Below are 20,454 nucleotides of genomic sequence, written 5' to 3'. Positions count from 1 at the left end.
ACAGGAGTTTTGCAACAAAGGGCAGGTAGCCAGGAACATCAAAAACTTACTGTTAAATAAACAAAGCAGATATGTCAAGTTAAGGAATTTAGCACTTTTCTATGTATTGGAAGATGCAAGAGACTGGGCTCACTGAAATCATTCCTTTGGTACACACGTCAGCTATCTGGGGCCAGTGTCCTGTGTTTTCACATCTGAAATTTCCTCAGGGCTCAACATAGGGAGTGGCTGGAGTCTGATAGCCGCTAGATTTCCTTCCTGAGTTTCCTCAGGGCTCACCAGCGCACAGTGGAAGGCTGCAATCACTGATGACAATGACATCCTTGTTTATTGATGTGGCAGGAAATACTCCTTTTCTCGCAGTAAATATGCAACAGAACAGAACTTCTTTGTTAATTTTTATCATTTTTTAAATGAGAAATTTTATCATTTTGCAGGCAGTTTGCAAAAACAAATAGCTTTCCCATCTTCCCTTAGTGGTATTTCCATCAGTCTTGATTCTGTTATCTGTTTTTGATATTTAACACCAGATGTCCACCTGGGCCAACAATGTTACGGGGAGTTTTCACATCCAGTTGGAACCTCAGGATTTGCAGTGATTCCACTGGAGCAGAAGACTGAGACAGAAAACCTACATTTGCTGCTGATGTCTGACCTTGGTCTTAGTTGAAGCCTCAAGTGAATAATGAATACTTAGAGTCAATGATCTTTGCAGAGTCTAAGGCTATGCTTCTCTGAGTGCTAGGGAGTCCAGTCAAGGCTTTGATGAACCAAGGCATAACTTCCTGTGCAAGGAATATTCTGGAACCCACAATTCACACATTTTTCTTAAATTCTTTAGATGAATTTCAAATAAAAGACAGCTTTAACTTTTATATGGGAATCTTATGAGAAAAATCAAGTTGTTAATGATTTCAGGAGTTTCTAAGGTATGAGACCAAGAGTCTGATATCCATAGGAAGGATTTCTGCTGTGGCATTTTTCTCAAAGTCAGCCCCTCTTTTGTAGTTTCTAGGTGTTTCAAGATATCAAGTTGCTCTTTTAAACAGCCTCCAGGCTCCCTGAAGAACAAATGTTCCCACTATTCAAGTCCTTGAATGGTTAAAATTTCAAAGCCCAAACAGATGTAGAATGCACAATGCAGAGAAAGCTCTCTTTTTTAAAAGCTAGATTTTTGTTGAAAATGAGCCAAGGTCATTTAAGTTTTTATTTATAATTAAGATTATGAGGTCTTAAAAGGGTGTTTATTCTGGCTTCTAGAGAAAAGTACGATTTGTACTTCCTATCTTACATTGATTTCAAATATTGAAAGGTAATAATATGCTATTATTCAGATGATCTTGTCTTAGTTGAGGTGACCCCAAGTGCAGAGCTGAGACAAGGACTGGGATGGAGGTTGTTTATGTGGGAAATGATGCCAGGAAGCAGAAAGAAATAAGGAAGATGTAAAAGTCTAATTAAGGGTATGGTATCAAGGATACTATAGACAATTAGGACCCAATTCCACCAGCAGTAGGAGACAACTTGGAACTCTGCAATGCGGGTAACTGAAATCAAAGGTGAGCCAAAGACACCTGGTCAAGATCTTACTTAAGTGTTTTATTCAGTTGGTAATTAGTCATGGTCAGCTTCCCTGGTGGCTCAGCTGGTAAAGAATCCACCTACAATGTGGGGGACCTGGGTTCGAGCCCTGGGTTGGGAAGATTCCCTGGAGAAGGGAAAGGCTACCCACTCTAGTATTCTGGCCTGGAGTATTCCTTGGACTGTAGAGTCCATGGGGTCGCCAAGAGTCAGACACGACTGAGTGACTTTCACTTTCAAAAATCATTACGCTTCCTCAATAGAAAATGGTATCATTATAGTCAGTAACAATTTTTAAATAAAGATATCTTCATACAACATGATCACATCTAAATTTATGCCTGAGACCCTCCAACCAGCATGCATGTTTCATACAGAATCGATCTCAGAAGCACGCTGCAAATAATTCTTTTCAAATCTGCCAAGACAGTTATGGACAGTCATTATCATTCCTACAGAAGCTGTAGAAGACCTAAAAAAAAAAGCACTCTACAGTCTGGATATGTAAAAGAGAAATTATTTGTGTAAGTTCCATTTGTTTAGCCCAATTTTTTGTATGAGTTCTATTTATTTAGCCTAAGTGATCAACCTAAAGTATTGAAATGGAAAGAACAGAAAGAAACATAGTCAATATATTTAAGAGCTAGAGGAGCCTAGACACCATGCAGTTCAGGCTCTTTATTAGCAGAAGTGGTGATGAAGAGTCAGAAAATTCAAATAAATTATCCAAAGTCACCTGACCTAGTAGCATCCAAGTCAGCTATGGGATTCAGGCCTCCCAACCTCTACTTTTATCCTTATATGAACAATGGATCTAAGAAGGGTCCATCGGTTTATGGACTGTGTGGCTTATTTGGTCATACCACTAAATATATGTTTAAATCAAGTCCAGATGCCAGGGTTGCAAACTCACTCTCTCAGCAGGTTTATTGGCGAGATCTACTATGTGCACATTCTACCTAAGACATCACTAAGTATGAGAAGAATAGGAATGAAATCACTTTTTTAAAATAATAGAAATAAGACGTTTCAAGAGGAACTATCCTGTCTTCTTTATAAAATTTATATTGATTTTGTGGAACTTACTAACTTTGCCAAAAATTGGCCTAAGTAACATGTGGATAACTTGACACAGCTCGCCAGGGATGCCTCTCGTGAGACTGCATCTGACAGAGGTCCCCTGAAGCAATGCCACCACCATTGGCAAAAGTGTTAAGAACAGCATTTGGAAATTAGTTTTAAGGGGAAAAAATTAAAATTAGATAAAATGTTCAATATCACTATCTGCAGTTTCCACTACTAAAATCTACATTAGAAGACCCATGGTTCACGATAGAGTATATAAAAAAAAGAATATCCCAAAGATGGGAATCAAGTCAACATAGAAAAGCAAATTAAGAAGAATTTTGTTTAAATAAAAGGAAAAAAATTTAAAACAATGATAAAAATTAAAACTAATTTGCTCAGCATGCACACATTTAATAATTTGAATTTTCCTCTCTGACCTCTAAAATGAGACATATCTTCCCATGCTGCAATTCATGGGGTCACAAAGAGTCGGACACTACTGAGCGACTGAACTGAACTGAACCCATAAGGACAGTTCCCCATCAACAAGATTAATTCTCTCTATAAATGATGATTCTTGATCTTACATGATACAATCATAATAGGTGGATTGTTGTTTGTTCTCTTGGTTCACCTTCATGCCCACAGAACATAACATTAAGTTCCTCTTAAAGGGGAAAACAAATAAACCCTATGCCTTTCATTCAGTAAAATTATGCCCCAAAATAACTTTCTTATATATCCTTTCTATTTCTTGCATTAACAAATAAAACCTGAAGGGGGAAGATACTATTTAAAAGGAGTGTTAGACCTGCTAATTTGTTGAAAAATCTCCATCAAGTTCCTCCATCAATAAAGGAGTTTATGGTCAGGATACACACAGGAACGAGCAAGCAGGAATCACTGATGTCAAAGAGGCCCCGCAGAAGCCCAGAAAGAAAAGCACAGCCAGCTGTGTACCAAACCTAGGGCTGCCTGAGGTTACACAGGGCCGAGTTCCCCCACATCTCCATGGGATTCAGCTGCTCTCTCCCAGGCTGTTCCTCTCTGTGCCCCTCTTTCTTCTCCAGCTCCTACACACTGACTTCCTTCATTTTCTCCTTCCTTTTCACATCCTCACTCATGGTCTACCATGACCGCGTCTGTCTTCTACACCTGCCACTCATTACTGAGTCTTTTCCATACTCCTCTGTTCAGATTTCTAAGAGAGGGTGAGTGGGTTGGTTGAGGTTCTCCCTGTCGGGGCAGAGATTTTGTTCTGAGCCTCTCTTATAGCCTTCTCACCAGAGTTTGGCCAGATGCCCCAATCCAACCAGCTGGGTGGTACAGAGTGTTTCCCTGCTGGATCCCTGGACAGAAGAAAAGTTTTCACACGAGGATCTAAGAAGTGTCAGTACTGTGTCTGGTCAAAACCTTCTCCAAAAAAAAGAGAGAAGCTATTGACTCTGCTAAGGGTTGTTGTCTCTTTAAAACAGCTCTCCCATTTCTTACTTCACTTTTTGTTTCCTTCCAGGACAACTATTTTCAATTTCCAACCTGTTGTTGTTGTTGTTTAGTTGCCCAGTCATGTCCAACTCTTTTCAACCCCATGGACTGCAGCATGCCAGGCTTCCCTGTCCTTCACCATCTCCCGGAGTTTACTCAAACTCACGTACATTGAGTCAGTGATGCCATCCAACCATCTCATCCTCTGTCGCCTAATCTATAACAACAGAACACTCACACTTTAAAGAAAGTCACCAAAAAGTGAGCCAGCCAAGTTTTCTTTAATGGCACAATATGCAAAAGAGTCATTGCTAAAAATATACAGAAGCTTAAATATGAAGTTCAGAAAATACAATGGACAGGAGATAAACTAAGTTCAATGATGCTTCTCCAACACATGCCCTGGGAATCATGATTTGATGACCTCAACAAGCAGTCATAGTGCATTGTGATTAAAATGGCCATGTTACAATCTAAAGAAAATTGGGCAATTCAGGAGGAAAAATCTGCCAAGCCTCAGAAAGGAGAAAATCATTTAGTATCTGAATTAGAAACATTCATGTCATTGTGCTGACATAGTCCTCCAACCATCTAGTCCCCTGATGTTTTGAAGAATTACCTAAGAGAGGAAACACACAAAATGATGCATGGAACTGCAGCCCTCAGCCAGATGCCAAATTTATACCTGTGTGTAGAGAAGAGCATGGATGTGATTATCTATAAACCAAAACTCTGAGAAAAAATGAGAAAATTAACTATAGGACATTAGTAAAAATTAAGCTCACCGACTCAATGGACATGAGTTTGAGCAGCTCCAGGAGCTGGTGATGGACAGGGAGGCCTGGCATGCTGCAGTCCATGGGGTCGCAAAGAGTTGGACACAACTGAGCAACTGAACTGAACTGAACTGAAAAATAAGCTAACAAAGTATTTCCCCCTGCCGTGCAGCAAGACCTGGTTGAGGCTGAGAATTAAGAATTCCTTAGGTTCACAAAAACAAGAATTTACATAACAGAGCTTGGGAACCTTGTGTTAGTGAATTTGGCAGTGATTAAAAGTGCATGGTAAGGCTAGTAAGGGAAGGTTGTATTTTAAATGGAATGCTAAAAGATTTAGAAAAATGCTTGAAATTTCATAGGCTTAAGAGTTACATAGATATTGCTTCCAAGTCTGCCTCTGCAGTGAATACACTGGAAAAATGAAGAAAAAAAATGAAATTACTTAACCTCTGTAAGCCTCATCTGTTAAATGGGGATGAGAATGCCTTGTGGTGTTGTGAGAATTAGAGGTAGAGGCTTGAACAGGATTTTGCCTATTGCAGAACATGCAATGACATGAACATTACTAGCTAAAGAGCAAAGAGGTCACTGCTTGTTAAGAGGACCTACCTGACTATATCCCACAGAAAGGGGGACAGAAATGAAGCTGAAGGTACCTCTAGAGCTAACAAACTATGGGACTTCCCTGGTGGTCCAGGGGCTAAGACTCCACGCTCCCAATGCAGGGGGCCCGGGTTTGATTCCCTGGTCAGGGATCTAGATCCCACATGCTGCAACTAAGATCCAGTACAGCCAAATAAATATGTTTAAAAACCACAGGCAAAACTTCCACATGGGTCTGATAGCCTGTCAAACTAATCTATCCCCATGTTTGTTTTCCCTTGGTGTTCATATAATAGGGTGAGTTATTAAGGACAAGAAAACCAACCTACTGTAATTTGGGGTTATTTTAACAATGTGGACTTAAAAAGAAGGCATCTCCTTTTCTTACCTTCATCTGTCTCTTAACGGTCTGAGGCTCCTTTCCAGAGGGGGCTGGTCCACAGGGCTGTTTAATCCATTGAGGCATGTCACATCAGATGCAGAGAGGCTAGGAGCCAACTCTTTGAACTGCAGTTGGGGGTGATGGCCTATGCAAAGGTTTCTCTGAGACTCAGGGAACTAAAGGGATGAGCGCTCGTACAAGTGTCAGGCTGCCGCTGAAGGGCAGAGAACGGAAAACCAGGCGCCCTGACGAAAGAACCGCAGGCCTGATGCTGACATGGAGGGAGCGAGCCTCCCAGCCTGCATCCACTGCACAGCGCAGACACGAGCATGTTGCAATTTCTGAATTACGACTTTTGGATTCTTCTAAAGTAAGAGGATTCTTGCTCCCTGGCATCAGTGACAAAGCTGGACTTTCACCAGCCTCTGACAGGGGAAATCAGGCACAGATTTCTTTTTATTCAGAAAAATAGGTGACTTTTTTTTTCTCAAGTGTCACTGTATAGGGCCTTCCCAGGTCACGCTAGTGGTAAAGAACCTGCCTGCCAATGCAGGATGGAACACAGAGTCCATCCCTGAGTCGGGAGGATCCCCTGCAGGAGGGCGTGGCAACCCACTCCAGTATTCTTGCCTGGAGAATCCCATGGAGATCCTTTTCAGAAAATACTGACCTAAAAGTATGACTGCACATCAGTTATCCATTCCTTGGGGCTGAGAAACTTTTCACTGATGACATGTCTCATCTGCATCATAACCAGTACGGATGAATTCACCAAGCTGACCTCAAGGAAGGGCACGTAAATATTAGATGAGCCCAAAGGTGGGGAAGTAAGGCAGTTCAGTGAACTGTAAGTCTCACACTGAGCGTGAAGGGAGAGGGAAGCAACAGAAGATGAGTGGAACTATATAGATGGGGCTTGGGCCAAAGACACCTAAGTGAAGTGAAGTGAAGTGAACGTGGCTCAGTCGTGTCTGACTCTTTGCAACCCCATAGACTAGATCATCCATGAAATTCTCCAGGCCAGAATACTGGAGTGGGTAGCCTTTCCCTTCTCCAGGGGGTTTTCCCAACCCAGGGGTCGACCAGGTCTCCCGCATTGCAGGTGGATTCTTTACCAGCTGAGCCACAAGGGAAGCCCAAGAATACTGGAGTGGGTAGCCTATCCCTTCTCCGGGGGATCTTCCTGATCCAGGAATCAAACCAGGGTCTCCTGCATTGCAGGCGGATTCTTTACCAACTGAGCTATCAGGGAAGCCCACTAACCAACTGAGCTATCAGGGACACCCTAAACTGGAAAATTTCACGTTGGGAATCTCTCCTGTGGGCAGTGGGGAGCCATTGATGAATTAGTGAGATAAAATGTAATCAGATTTGCAACTCTGACCACTCAGGCACCAGTGGGAGACCCAGTAGTATTAAAGGTGGAGGCTCTGATGGTTGCAACTATACAGCCCAGGGCTTTATCGAAAGCAGTGGTAGCAGAGGTGAAGAAGCACAAAATGTGGAAATTGTTTGCTAATAAAAGGGATAAAGTGGAGATGGGAGAACTGTAGCTCCAAGCCCTCAGGAAACCATTATACAACAGGCTCACCACCTTTTAACCTGAATTCCATAATTCTTTATCCTCAATTCTAAAGCCCTAAAGTTCTGGACACTAAAAAATAATTCTTAATAACAGATTTGGTAGCAATATCTAACCTGATCTAAAGTCTTTTGTGGCAAAATCTACCCTGAGCTGAAATGAGGTGGCATAATTTTTAGTTATCTGCTTGGTGTGACTATTCATATGTTTCACTGCAGAAATTTAAAGTATGTGATTCCTGAGAGCTGGTCTAGAATCTGTTGGAGATGTATGTTATGGAATGTATTGGATTCAGATCGCCTTTCCAGAACCAAAACAGTCTAAATTCATAAATACTAGCAGCAGAGAGAAGACACCCAAAGACGTATCTATGAATATAGTGGAGAGAGAAAAAGAAAAAACTCATTTTGGGTTTGGGTTTAGGACAATAAAGATTATCCAGAATGACAAAGAAGGAGCCCCCAAAATTAAGGAATATTCTATAGGAGTTTAAGAATTTTCCAATTCAAATTATTCATTTTTTATAACAGTGTTTAAAGGCACCATTATACATATCTAGAAATCTATGTGTCTGGAATATTTAAAACCTCTTCCAAAGCAGTTAAGTGAGAACAAACGCCATGCCTTCAAATCACTGTAGTGCTTTAGAGCTTGTCAAGCAATTTCCTATAATTATTGCACTGAATCCTCTGAACCTCAATGCATTTTTGTATGCATGTGCTCACATTTAGCGAAATGTTAATTTCCAAAAAAAAAAATCTTTCAGTTTATTTTTACATATGTTATGCTTCAAAAAATATATTTAATACCAGAAAAGCCTCTGTGCAGAGAAAAGCTTAATATTCTAGGGAAAAGAGCCCACAGAGTCACATGCATTCTAATTAGTTGTACTTCCATATCAATGTGAAAAATGTGGAAATCTATACCAAATTTATCAAATAATACAGCACTATGGGACTGCTGTTAAAAGAAGGTGGGGGGCAGCCTATACCTCTCTCCCTTCAAGCATTCTAACAGTATGCTTTGACAACTATTTTCTTTTCAATCAATAAACGTTTCTCCCTTCTAAAAATAATGCACCACAATCTATAATCATACATCTGCTACCCTCAATTGTACTTACATTTCAGTCTCCTAAGTGAAAGCGAAAAGTGTTAGTTGCTCAGTCGTGTATGACTCTTTGCAACCCCCTGGACTGTAGCCCACCAGGCCCCTCTGTCCATGGAATTCTTCAGGCAAGAATACTGGATTGGGTAGCCATTCCCTTCTCCAGGGGATTGAACCCGGGTCTCCTGCATTGCAGGCGGATTCTTTACTGTCTGAGTCACCAGGGAAGCCCAATCAATCTCTTGAGGCAATAACAAATTTAACTGTTCCTTTCTTGATTACATTGTCCTTTCTAATGCTTTATTTATCGCATGGTTCCATGGCACTATGCAGTGCCCTTGCTAACTGTAGATGCCAACTATTTCTCTTGATTAACGTGCATCTCTGCAAAGCTCATGTTAAAATGACATTGTTGGTTGTTTTTTAGACACTAAGCCCTGTCTGATCCTTTGCGACTCCATATGGACTGTAGATTGCCAGGCTCCTCTGTCCATGAAATTCTCCAGGCAACAATACTGGAGTGGGTATTTCTCTCTCCAGGGGATCTTTCCGACCCAGGGATCAAACCTGCATTAGCAGGTGGATTCTTTACCGCTGAGCCACCTGGGAAGCCACGTTGCCTAAATGAAAGGAAACGTATCTTTAGTAAAAGTTGTCGGTCTTACCCATAACCTTTAAAACACTTAAGCAAGTAACATAAGGCTATATTGTTGTTGTAAAACATTCAAATTCATAGCCACACACACAGCCAAATGGGAAGGTTCCTTTACAAATGTTGAGGCTCTCCTACTTCTTGCCGTTGATAATATTAATAGTTTGGTAAGTCATTTCACCCTTCACACCCTTTCCTATGCTCAAGTAGTTCAAAGGCAGAATTCAGTTGTTTTTCAAATATAATTTTCCTTTTATTATATATTTAATAAAAGGAAAGGTACAAAGACAAAGGAAAAGGTACAAAGGAAACTGATTCATTAATGATTGAATTCATGGCTGTGATGCTTGACCACTCATCAGTCAGCTACCAATTCTTGATCAATCATCTCAGTACTATGCCAAATGCTAAGTAACACAAAGAAACATCAAGATGAGTTTGAGAGGAGGGAATGTGAGAAAATGTTCATTTTCATGTAAAATAGAAAAACAAGTAGAGAATTATGTGGCACATACTTTCAGCAGTACAAGGCCATCTTTCCCTTTAGTCGTAGTCCTTGATTCAACTATGAATGAACAGAACTTTTAAATAAATGATATATCTGTTTCACAGCTAAGCACATATCAACACCCTATAATTTGTTCATAGTTAGCACACTTTAGTAGTGTTAATAGACCAGACTAATAGACCAGAACTTAATGAACAAACAATGTGAGGCATTTAAGAGTTTGCATTAAATCATACGGATAACAAGAGATAAGGGTCTGTGGGCCAGGGGTAGGCTGAATTCAGCAGGACCTGGGTGGAGGTCTGGCAAGATTGGGGTAGGTGAAGAGGGGATACTAGGACATCGTAGGCAGGAGAAACAGAAGTGTGAAAAAGAAAATGATCACAGCAGGACTGAGGTACAGTGAAGAAGTCAGTTTGGCTACAGAACAGGGCTTAATACAAAGCAGTAGAAAATGAAGTTGGACAGGTATGGTATTCGTACAGCTTCTTAATTCTGAGATTTAAAAGCCAGACACAGGCATTTGGACTTGATGTGATAAGAATAGGGAGCTGTGCCAGATTTTTTCTCATTTTATTTGGAAAATTTTCAAACATCAAAACCAGTTCAAAGAACTATATGCTAAACACCCTATATGCATCATGTGGATTCTATAATTTACATGTCAGTATGTTTGTTTTATCACTATCTAATCATTCCTGTATTAATCATTCCTATTAATCCATCTTGTGTTTTGGGAATTTTTTTAAATGTGGTTGATTTATTCTTCCAGATGAATCTTGGATCACTTGCCAAGTTCCACAAGAATACTTTTGAAATTTTGATAGGCATTACACAAAACTTGTCAATAAATTTGAAAGGAATTTACACGTTTAATTATCTGGTTTTCTTCTCATGAAAATACTCTCAGAAATGTTTTCTGTTTAGTATTTTGTATTTTCCACTTGCATGGAAGTGGAAATTTGCCCATTTATGACTAAACATATTCTTAGGTATTTTAATGGTGATATAAATATCTTTCCCCAACCACCACCATCTTACGTTTCTAATTGGTGGCCCAGATCTTTCTTACTTTTTTTTTTTCCTTTTACCCAGACTTTGCTCATCTTGTATGTTTCTCTTATCCAAGACTCCATTATGACCTGAGCTCACAGAGCCAGGTGCAGGGCTGAGATCAGAGGGAAAGACTATATACACAAACTAGCATTCTTCTCAATAATCCATTTAAGTTACTCATAAGAAAAGACATGTCTCTCAGTACTTATTTACTCTTTTGCTAACCTAATATACGAAACAACAATTTATTCAAAAAAAGTTAAAGAGACAGAGGAGTAAAAGACCTGGCAATTGACAAAATTTCATAACCCAGTAAATCTATGTCCTTCTTCAGTGATTGGCAGGGTTCATTTCCTGAATCAACCATTGATTTTCTTTTGAGAGAGAATAACAGAGAATAAAAAGCTGGGATACAAAGATGGGTTCTTTAAAAGCAAAGATGAAAGAGACGGCATGTGAGAATGTGTTCATTTTCATCTAAAATAGAAAAGCAAGTGGAACGCTACATGGCACATACTTTAAGCAGCACAAGATCATCTTTAGTAACAGTCCTTGATTCAACTATGACTGAACAGAACTTTTAAATAAATTATGTATTTGCTTTATAGCTAAACACAATCCAAATGTTTTCATTTTGCTTTAAAATTAATTTTACAGTAAATATATTCAGGTATTTCAAAAATCAAATGAATATAATTAGGAATCTCACTGCTTCCTGTTCCCTCATATCTATCCTCTATAATTTATTTACAGTTAGTACACTTTAGTAGATTTTTACATTCTCCCTGTACTTCTTTACACACATACAAATGCCTATTTGTAATTTTTCACTTTTATGCAAAAGCTAGCATACTACACTCATTGATCTATGCTTGTTTTTTCTTTTAACTAGAGGTCATTTTACATTTGTACAAAAAGAACTTTGCTATTCTTATATCAGGCTGCATAGTATTCCATTTTGTGATGTACCAAAGTATATTTAACCAGTCCTTAGCTGATAGAGATTTAGGTTGTTTCTTTTGTTTTGGTGTTATAAACAATGCTGCAATTAATAACTTTGGATGTATAATATTTCATACATTTGTAGTCATATCACGGGCTTTATAGCATATGTACTGTAGATAAAATATTAATAATAATGAGTTAAAAGGAAGAGGAGTGGGAAGATGGAACAATACTGGTTACAAAATTCTCACTTTTTTTCATGAAGTGCCATAATATTAAATCAAGGTAGATTGTGATAAATTGAGAATATATATTGTGATTCCTAGAAAAGCCACTTAAAAACTATAAAAGGGTAAACTGAAGAGCCAATAGAGAAACACTGACCAAATACTGAAAATGGAATACTGAAAAATATTTAACAAATCCAAAAAAAAAATCTATAAAGAAGAATTAGAGAAATAAAAAAACAGATAGGGCAAATAGAAAATAAACAGCTAAAGACCAAAATCCAATCATATCACTACTTATATTAAATATAAATAGACTAAACATCCCAGTTAAAAGACAAAGACACTTTATAATGATAAGGAAAGTATAATAATAATACCAAAAATATATAATAATAAGAAAGGTTATCATGCTTAATACTAGGGTTTCAAAATACGTGCAGCAAAAACTGACAAAACTAAAGGAAAAAATAGACTATTCCACACACATAGATATATACTTTAACACTTTTTTCTGAATAATTATTAGGACACATTTAAGACTAGACAAAAATTAGTAAAGATGTGTAATATCTGAGCAACATTATCCACTAACCTGACTGCATGAATATTTAGAAACCGTATAATCGACAATCACATGATACATATCAAGTTCAGATGGAACATTTATGAAGATAGACACTATGCTGGGTCATAAAAGTGTCTCAGTAAATTTCAAAAGATTGAAGTCTTTCACAGTATGGTCTCTGACTACAAGGGAATTAAACTGGAAATCAATGACAATACAGAGAGAAGATGGAAAGGAGAATTACAAGTATGGAAAGATTGTAATGGGGTCTAATTCAATAGGAACATGACCAATAGTAAACTAGATTGCTATTTCCCAAACTTTGTTCCAGACAAATCTATCAGAATGCTCTACGACAAAGCAGTACTGTATCACCAAGTGGGAGTTTCATAATTCATACTAGTACCTTAAAGATTCAGTGAAGTCCTTCATTTAGCCTATCATTCTCATATTTAATCCTAGAAACATGAATCTAAATAAAATTCTAAGGAGTTAGAATTTCTCAATGTCATTTGGAGAAATGTGGAACCAGATTTATAAAGAAAGTCTGTTCATTAATCAAGCTTTGTCAAGTGATGATAAAATTTAAAGTGAGATAAAAATTGTTATGTAATCTCTGACTTCACCTAAGTATATTCCTGAAACATCCTAGCTTATGATTTTATATAACTAGCTTATGAAAATTCCAAAAATGTGTCAGCTTTGCAAGAATAGTCTTTTGTATACCAGGTTATCCAAATACAATAAAAAAATTATCACTGTTTTCCTGACCATTTCTATTAAGCTCAAAATGCTCCTGGCTTTTTTTCAGTTCTTTCATTTTGAATTAAGTTTCACTCGATAAAAATCTCTCCTATCCACATATCTTATTCTCTTATTATTCTTATTCTCCGCTCACTCCTTTTCTCAGAGTTTTAAAACTCTGCTCCTCACTTGTTGATTCCAACAAAAACATTTTTAGAACTGGCACATTACCCCTATTTCCTACTCACAAGGTAAAGTTTCTATAGTGTTTGCATAACATTTCTGACTTCCATGTTCTAGGTTAATTTAGTTGGAGGAAGACTGGAAAAAATCAGAATTTAAAAGAATCAAAAGATACTGGTTATGTCTTCTTAAATCCAGCTGAACTAGTCTGGGCTGAAAGCAACAGTCATTTACAAACACTTTGGGTTTCATTCTGTGGGACTGATGTTGTCTTTGTTGCAGATCCTGGTCTGCTTCACGGTAACACATCGTACTAGAAAGACAAAATTCTAAACACAATGATGTTTCAAAACTACAGAATGGAGACAGATTATTTCAGAATGTCAATCTAAGATCTATCACCATGATAAATGCAAAATGTTAAAATGTGCAGTTGTAATCGACATATATACACTACCGTGTATAGAAGAGATAGCTAGTGGTAACCTTCTGTGTAGTTCAGGAAGCTTAGCTCTGTGCTCTGTGATGACCTAGAGGGGTGGGATGGGGTAGGGTGGGAGGGAGACGCAAGAGGAAGGGGACATATGTTTGCATACGGTTGATTCACTATACTGTAGAGCAGAAACTAACACAACATTGTAAAGCAATTATATTCCAATGAAATTGTTTAAAAACTCTTCTACACTAGAGCAGAAACTAACACAACATTGTAAAGCAATTATATTCCAATGAAATTGTTTAAAAACTCTTCTACACTGGTTCTGAGTTGTAAAACAATCCATTAGATGTTTTATTAAATACAGTTTATGAAATCAAAATTAGATTAAGCCTAAAATAAAGACTTTGATTACCTCCAAATTTCTATATTCTTTTGCTAGGCACAGAAAGGTGAAGAGCAAAATAACTCATAGTCTAATTTTTAAATTGCTCTGAGGTCATACCAATACAAAAATTAATATATAATAAGCCCAACCTCCAAATCATCTATATGATTAAAGATGTAATTTTTATCAACTGATTTAAAACTAGAACTTCCCTCTCCATCTTCTAAAAGTTACTAAGGGTATATTAGTTGTAGCAAGAGCCAAACATTCCAAAAAAGAGACAGAAATAAAAATTAAGTAGAAGAAAAGAAACTTTGTATTTATAAAAATATTGATTAAAGAATGAGATAGTAGTTGGGTAAAACTTAGTTATAAACATCCTAAAAAAACAGGACAAAGAAGGAAATACAATACATAGCACTTACTGATGGACAGAAGTAGAGTAGTTTCCTGGGGAAAGCAAATTTTTATTCAGACCCCTAGTGCTAAGAGAAACACTTTTCGGAGACTGTGTAAGAGGATGTTAAACTGCTTTATAAATATTATATAAAGCCATCTCAAATGTTACATGTTTTCATTTCAGCTATCTACCTAAGAAAATAATGCCAAAACATCATTCTGAAATGTAACTATAGTAGTGTAGTCTAGGTATTGAGTTTTCTAATTTTTTTAAACACATGGTACTCATCAAAGAGATACTGCACTTATCAAAACATCTCATTAATACAGAATTAGAACTAGACAGTTATTCTATGTGATCTCTGAATTCACATTGGGAATTTGTAGTGAAATGTGCTTCAGGTTACACACTATAAAATGCAAGTGCCCCTCTGTTGAAGAACATTGCATAAAGAGCATAAAGAGATGAAACATATTGATGGGAATGTAAAATGGCATAAATGTTTGATATTTTAGCAATACATATCAGGAGGCTTAGGGCTTCCCTGGTGGCTCAGACGGTAAAGAATCCGCCTGCAATGTGGGAGACCCGGGTTTGATCCCTGGATGTGAAGATCCCCTGGAGTAGGAAATGGCAACACACTTCTATTCTTGCCTGGAGAATCCCCATGGACGGAGCAGCCTGGCAGGCTACAGTCCTCCAGGTTGCAAAGGGTCAGACACGACTGAGCAACTAACACTTTCACTTTCATTTCACATCTGGAGGCTTAAAAAGGAGAATACATTTCGACTGAGAGATTCCATTTCTAAGATTCTGTCCTTAGGAAACAAGAAAGTCTCAGGGGCTCCTCTGGTGTTCCAGTGGCTAAAACTCTGCTCCCAATTCAGGGGATCCGGGTTTGAGAGAACTAGATTCCACATGCCACAACTAAGACCCAGCATTGCCAAATAAATAAACTTCATTTTTTAAAAGTGGGCAAATTACTTACAAAATATACATCATCAAGTTCTTTATAGTAATGAAAAATCAAGAACAGTCTAAACATGCAAGAGTGGTAAAATACATTACATGGAAAATGAGTCATCCATTAAAAACTCCTTCAGAGAAAAATATTTTTGCTTGGAAATATGTTCAAATATAAGTTAGTGTTATAAAAGGGATAAGGAAATAGTTTCTTTCATGTGCTGAAGGCTGCATAAATTTGGTACACTCTTATAGGAGTGTTATGAAGTACATTTATCAAAATTCTAAATGTGCAGGCCCTATTTGTGGGAAACACTCTGCAGAAATCCTTGCCGTGTACACACAGATATACGTATGTACTCTTCATTGTTGTGTTGTTGTAATGAACAAAACCATAGACAGTCTACATGTTCGTAACAGGTGTGGTAGTTTTAAAACACACCCACAAATTCTTTGACTCTTCTCCCATCAAGAGGTGGGTCTAGATTCCCCTCTCCTGAAATCAAGGAAGGCTTGTGACTACTATTGAACAGAAAAGGCTGTGCAGCTTCTGCCTGATTCTCTTGAGACTCTCAGCCTTAGAGCCCTCAGATACCATGTAAAAAGTCCAACTACACTCTCGCTGTCATACTGTAAGGAAGTCAGACCACATGCAGAGTTAGGTGCTGTGCAAAGAGCCAGCATCAACCAACAGGCATGTAAGTAAAAATGTCTACTCATGATTTCACTCCTCAGTTACTGAGTCACCTCAGCTCTCAGTTCTCCCCAGACATCATGTATCAGAGACAAGACATCCCCACTGTGCTCTGTCTGAATTCCTAACCCACAGAGAGAGTGTAGCAAAATGGTATTTCACATGACTAAGTTTTCGAGTCATTTTTATGCAGTATTGATAACCAGAGCAATAAGGCATTGGTTGGATAAAATATGGTATATCCACAGAATGAAGCACTATGCTGCAGCTGTTAAGTCACTTCAGTCGTGTCCGACTCTGTGCGACCCCATGGACAGCAGCCCACCAGGCTCCTCTGTCCACTGGATTCTCCAGGCAAGAATACTGGAGTGGGTTGCCATTCCCTTCTCCTATGAAGCACTATACTGCTGTTAAAAAGAAAAGATGAAGTAATTTTAGAACAACCATATGATATGACCCTAGTCTGTTTTTTATTTATTTTTATTTTTTTCCAATTTTATTGAGTTATAATTGGTGACTATGACCAATTTCTGAAAGGGAGAAATAAAGATAAACACTGCACACGAGTCTTACGAGCTTTCTAGAAAATAATTTTGTAGTGTATCTCAAGAATACTAAAAATTTTAAAACAGTTGACCCAATAATCCCTATTGTAGGAATATATTTTAAATTTCCATTTAAAAGTTCATACACAAATCTAAGTATTGTTCTTTGGAAAGACCACCTAAAAAGAATCATTTCTGAGTGAAAAAACAAAGCTAAATGAGAATGAACACAAACACTACTAACAAGGAGGAAAGTATGATAAACACAGGTGTGGAGATTTTTATTTTTAAAAAGAAAATACTACAAAAAATATAAAATCTGGATAAAAGAGATTAACTTTTTGGAAAACATAAATTATCAAAATGTACCTGAAAGGAATTTTAAAACCTAAACAATCATGTTAGAAAGTGAAAAAGGTTTCACTACTCCTTCCAAAAAGTCATCAGGCACAAAAGTTTTGCAGGCAAGTGTTTTCAAACTTTAAATGACCAGACGACCTAGCAGAAAAATTGAATGAAATTCTCCCTTAAACAGTAGAATTATTGGTGATTTTATTTTTATTAATTTTTATATCTGTAAGTGCTCTTTTCAAATATATTCTTGTATTATTAATATAATTAATACTGTATATATTAATGTAATTACAATTTAATAAACATTGGGATGAAAAGAAATGAAATCATGAAAGTGGAAATACGTAATTTTTACTTTATGAAACCTTTGAAATCAGTGAAAGACAAGTGAAATGAAAGTGGTATCAATTTGGGGATGTTGAGATACTTAGGAAGAGAGGAAAACAGAAATGTAGCCTGCCCCTTAAGGCAAAGCTCCAGGACACGCAAATCGGTCTCTTTCTCAGAAAGACTGGGGTTATGTTTCAGTCTATGTGAGCGGTGCCCTGGGGTGGTGGTCTGCTGCTCTGACCTCCAGAGACAAGTGGTCAGTGGGCACACCCTGGGCTGCAGCTGCAAAACCCAGCTCTAGCTGTGTGTAGAAGCTCCCTTCCAGGAGATACTGCCGCTGTGGAGTGTGTCAGGAAGAGCTGGAAGATAGTGCCCTCCACACCCCCCAGAAAACAAGAGGTCCAAAGTTAAAAAATAAAAATAAAAATGGCACCCACCAGCTTTAGCAAGACAGAGGGACAGCGTGAAAATGGCCCCTGCCAGCACCCCTGCCCAGGAGAGTATCTCAACAGGCCCTGCCCACCCCCAAGCCAGCCTGCGATATTTTAAGATTAGCAAATTAATCTCTTTCACATAAAGTCTGAGAAATTTTCAACCACTGGGCTGCTTCTGCCCTGAGCCCTGGAGCGGGTTAGCCCAAACATGCCAGCCCTTTGGAGGCTGCTTCTCAGCTCACACAGCCTTTTGGGTCTCGTGGTTTTCAAAGCCAGACGATTCGGGGGCTCATTTCTTAGATGTAGGTCTTAAAGGTTGGAGTGCCTGAAGCAGGAGATGAACAGTTTCTCCCAGGCAGAAACTCAGATTCTGCCAGGTCAGGTTCTGCGAGGTCCCTCCAGATTGTGGGCTGCCACGCAGGAGTAGGGTTTAGGGCGAGACTCCGTCTCAGCCTTTCCTACCTGCCTGGACGTGTTTGCTGATGTGAAGGAGTTGCTGGGATAATTTTCAGGTCATTTTCGGAGTGAACTGTACCCTCAGTAGCTGTAGACTAGGTGTGTCCCTCAGAGGAGGTGAGTTGAGGCTTTTTCTACTCTGTCATTTGAACTGCCTTCCAGGACTCGTTTTCCATAACTAGAAGTCTGGCAAGTCTAGAAATCTGGATGATTTTGCTCATACCTACCCCTCCATCTCTGAACCCGCGCCCTCCACGCTCCCCTCCACCACCTCTGGCAACCATCAGTCTGTTTTTAATATCCAGGAGCTCTCGGTTTTGTTTTTTTCTTAAGATCTGACATATAAATGAAATCATTCACTATTTGTCTTTCTCTGATATATTCATTTAGCATAATGCCCTCGGGTTCATTCACCTTGTACCAACTGACATTTTCTTCTTTTTTAAGACTGAATAACATTCCACTGTGCATATATACATAAAAATCTCACATCTTTTTCATCCATTCATCCATCAATGGATGCTTAGGATGCTTCCATGTCTTGGCTATTCTAAATAATGCTACAATAAATGTGGTGGGTGCATACATATATCTCTTCAAATTATACATCATAAAATTATATATATAACATTAAAGAAGAAACAGAAATTTATTGAAGCTATAAATTATAACTGTATTCGTGCTGAGTAAAATATATTTTAAATTTCACTTGTGGTTATCATCACACTGTATCAACAGAAGAACCTTTCAGTAGAAGATTTCATGTCACAGTTCTTAGGCTAGTCTGCACCCCACAGCAATCAATTTATCAAATAAATACTCTAACTTTTTCCAAATATTTCCTATCAATGCTAAATAACTTGGAAGTTTGGGTATTCTATTTTAGTTGTGAAACTCAGTTTGAAGAAAATTCCCTTTTCAGTAATTTATATTTAAAAATAGTAGAAAGTAAACTGAAGTTTTCATTTCAATGCTTTCTCAGAATGAAAATATCATTTTGATTAAATAAATACTATCTTCAGCCTGAATTCCACTGGATCCGTAGCTCCTCAGATTAGTTCAACCCACAGCTCGCTATGGTCCTGAGCCACCGGAAAAATGCTGATGGGTAATCTCCTGCGTGGCATCTATACTTATAACAACAGTTCCAACTACCACTCTTTTGTGAGCAACAGTTCACCTACCGCTCCTCTCAGACATCATTTGCACTCAGTGCCTAATGAAAAACGGAAATACAGGGGCCCTTTCAAAATTCATTAACAATGAGGCATAGCAATCAATTAAACCAAGCGCAGGCTCCTTTTGACTTCCTGTTCCACTGGGCATGTTGCATGCCCAAAGAGCCAGCCTTGTCTTTTAGATGTCATTAAAATTTGTCAGTCTAACTATTGGACAAAAAAAATTTTTTTAAGCTTTTTATGTAATCATATTTAATTTCCTCAATGGCAAAGTACACTAACAATCAATTTGGTTAAAAACAAGCAACAGAAACAAAAGGTCAAGCAAGTATTTGTTATAAGTCAGCAGCCAGCAACTATTATTGCTCAATTCATCTAACACTGAGAGAAGGGAGAAAACACGACACTGCGAAGCTCCTACTATGTTTCCAGCATAGATTTTTAAATGGCTCCTATTTCCCTCCAGCAACCAAGTAGGTGAACTGAAAAGATTGAGATGGTGGGGGGCAAGGGACTTGAAGTTATCTCCTGGTTTCTAAAAAACTTCAAAAGATTACAGGAAAACATTTTACCCGAGTTAAGTGGGGCCAGAGTTCAGGTTCACTCAAGCCTGGTCATTGTCCTGCGTCCTCCGGGACGAGTCTGGAGGGAGAGAGTTGCGGAGGCCGGGGGTCGGGGGAAAGGCCTGTCCTTGACGTGGGAGGCGTCTTAGGATAGGGGGCTGCCAGCTAAGTTGCTTCAGTCCTGTTTGATTCTTTGAGAGTCCATGGATTGTATGCAGCCCGCCAGGCTCCTCTGTCCATGGG

At 38.4% G+C, this 20,454-nt stretch overlaps 1 long non-coding RNA gene across 1 annotated transcript in view; it reads right to left on the bottom strand.

Moving 5' to 3' along the window:
- Nucleotides 1-20,445, bottom strand: part of LOC145528702 (uncharacterized) — a 40,563-nt gene extending 20,118 nt beyond the window's left edge. Inside the window, exon 1 of the long non-coding RNA XR_014070571.1 lies at nt 20,221-20,445. This is a non-coding gene — a long non-coding RNA (uncharacterized LOC145528702). The remainder of the gene's footprint in view (nt 1-20,220) is intronic.
- Between the last annotated feature and the right edge of the window lie 9 nt (nt 20,446-20,454).

Source organism: Giraffa tippelskirchi, chromosome 12 (assembly GCF_054371585.1).
Source record: "Giraffa tippelskirchi isolate mGirTip1 chromosome 12, T2T-mGirTip1v1.2.pri, whole genome shotgun sequence".
NCBI classification, from domain to species: Eukaryota; Metazoa; Chordata; class Mammalia; order Artiodactyla; family Giraffidae; genus Giraffa; species Giraffa tippelskirchi.
The sequence above is the reverse complement of the archived record's forward strand: the minus strand, read 5'-3'. Positions and strand labels throughout refer to the sequence as shown.